The sequence below is a fragment of the Vollenhovia emeryi genome, unplaced genomic scaffold (genome assembly GCF_000949405.1).
Source record: "Vollenhovia emeryi isolate VEMERY1.0 unplaced genomic scaffold, V.emery_V1.0 DF940586.1, whole genome shotgun sequence".
In the NCBI taxonomy this organism is placed as follows: Eukaryota; Metazoa; Arthropoda; class Insecta; order Hymenoptera; family Formicidae; genus Vollenhovia; species Vollenhovia emeryi.
Window position 1 is genome coordinate 5158 of NW_011965780.1, and position 2941 is coordinate 8098.

Sequence of the window (2941 nt, forward strand, 5' to 3'; positions counted from 1 at the left end):
AGATCGGTCCACAAATGTAAAAGGGGTTCATAGTCAAACAAACAAACAATGTGAATGCGTGGGTGGGTGCGTAGGTGGGTAAAACTTTAAAAAAAACACCATAGCAGCCTCCCCCGAAAAATTTGGAAAATTTTAAGACCGGTTGCAAGAAGATCGGTCCACAAATGCAGGAGGAGTTCCCGGTGAAACAAACAGACAGTGTGAATGCGTGGGTGGGTGCGTGGGTGAGCAAAATTTGAAAAAAAACCCCCATAGTAACAATCCCCGAAAAATTTGGAAAATTTTGAGACCAGTTGCAAGAAGATCGGTCCACAAATGTAGGAGGAGTTCGCGGTCAGACAGACAGACAGACACCAGGTACTTATATAGTAGTATGATTCTTAAATGGGCAGGTGAAAGTTATTTCTTCAAGGATATTATCTAAGTTGTAAGCATCGTTTTACTTTTAACCACTTAATATACAATACGCACGCTAATATATTAATATGATATTTATCATATTATTTTCAGAAAGATTGAAAATTGTTCAGGCAACACCAAGGACTTATCATTCAGGCAACACCAAGGATTTAGCATATCATAGCAGTGGATGTTAATTGTGACAGTACTCTTTGCTACACAAGCGGTACAATTTACAAAACGTAAAATTAAGCAATTATTTATTAATTCACAGTGGTGGATGTTAATACAGCCCTCTCTCGTAATGTGATAGCAAAAAAATTGTACCGCTTGTGAAGCAAAGAGTACTATTTAAACCAGTGCTCGGAAATGGCCGGATTTCTGAGACAAACGCCTACTTCTATCCCCTTGCCACGCGCACCCCAGCGACGGTTAATTTACTTCTCGATAGTGGGGCGTGTCTCAGGAGCGGTCCTGTTTCAAAAGCGTAGTATTATCATAGTTCCTCCAACATTTTCGAAAAACTGTTATAATGATACATGTTTATTCAATTTATTCTAAAAATACTTCTTATTTAATTAATTGTAAACCCTGCTTAAAAGATTCGATAAAATTAGACAAGAATATAATTCTATCGTGTTGTTTATAAATATTTTATTATATTGACATATAATCTAGTAATCCATTCCAATCGATGTCAATCTGATTGTATCACTACACACCACACACACACACACACACGCACACACACGCGCGGTGTGTGGTGTGTAATGTGTGGTGATATAATCAGATTGACATCGATTGGAATGGATTACTAGATTATATGTCAATATAAAAAATAATGAAACATTTATCCAAAATGTCTGACAACAAATTGGATATTTATGAACAACACGATATCATTATATAGACTTTTTCTTATCTAATTCTATCGAATCTTTTAAGCAGGGTTTACAATTAGTTAAATAAGAAGTATTTTCAGAATAAATTTTGTTGAATAAACTCAATAAACATGTATTATTATAACAGTTTATCGAAAATGTTGGAGGAACTATGATAATACTGCGCTTTTGAAACAGAACCGCTTCTGAGACACGCTCCACTATCGAGAAGGCGTTTGTCTAAAAAAATCTGGCCAGAAGTGCAAATATTTCCGAGCACTGATTTAAACTTACATAAAAACAAAAGTAAAATTAATCATAGCGATGGATGTTAATACATCCCCTTCTCGGAAAAACTGCGATTCTTGACTAGGAGCGATATTCAAATCGATAGTGAATAGCAATTTGGTACGAATGTTCAAATCATAGATATAATATTTATATTATATATAGACCGAGCGTTTGCCTTTATTTGAGCAGTGGGGATAGAGGTTCACGTAGAAAAGGGCAATCTCTTGTTTACATGCGAACAAGAGAGAACGACATTCTACGTGAACCTCTACCCCCACTGTTCAGTTCTCGGTCTAGAAATCTATATCTTTGGTTTAAATAGACGGGTAGGGACAATTTGCCCTTTCTAATATTCTCCGTAGACGATCGCGTCCATTGTAGCATGGTGTCTGGGTCGCCGTTGCCGATAGTTATATGTGTATGTGGGGAGGGGGGATTAATAAAAGTATTGTTACGCTGTGCCCATTGAAGACGGTGGCATCATTGCGCTCACCCCACGGAGCCGCCCGGTGAATGCGCGCCTGCCGCGGAACGAAGTGAGCCGTGAGCTGAAGTTGCGGCGCGAGGAAATGTCGGTCGCCAGGGACCGATATGTTGTTGATTATTGATTTTACGAATTGTTTCTGAGTACGCCTTTCGGAGAAGACGTATTCTGATTTTCTCTCATTTATTTGCTGCGCGGGAACGCGAGTGCGTGGAGCGTCGTGCTGACGCTGATCTCGAGGATTCTCTACGTAACTATAGAATCGAGGATGTAGGTATGGAATAAAATAAATAAGATTTTATTGTGTATATATGTAATATTTTATTTTTCTTTTAAACCAGTTAATTGTAATAGTAGTCTTTGCTTCACAAACGGTACAATTTGGAAAAATAAAAATTAAACAAAACTAAAAATTAATTATTCACAGCCGTTGCCGTTAATACAGCCCCCTCTCGTAATATAATAGTAATTGTACCGCTTGTGAAGCAAAGAGTACTATTTAAATATGAAAATTAACTAAAATTAACAGCGGTGGATGTTGCGATAGTACTCTTTGTGTCACAAGCGGTACAATTTGCAAAAATAAAAAAAAACAAAACTAAAATCATTCACAGCGGTGGCTGTTAATACAGCCCCCTCTCGTAATGTGATAATAACAATAAATTGTACCGCTTGTGAAGCAAAGAGTACTATTGCATACTATAATATACAGGGTGTGTCCTAATACCTGTATCACCCGTAAATGGCAGATAGACCGGGGCAAACTGAATAGAAAAGTCCTATAACATTTTGCAAAATTCGCAATAGTTATCGAGAAATTAATTTTAATGTCTGAGCGAATGTGAGTGTAGACGACGGCAGGCCGGACTCGGCAGGCAACGGTGGG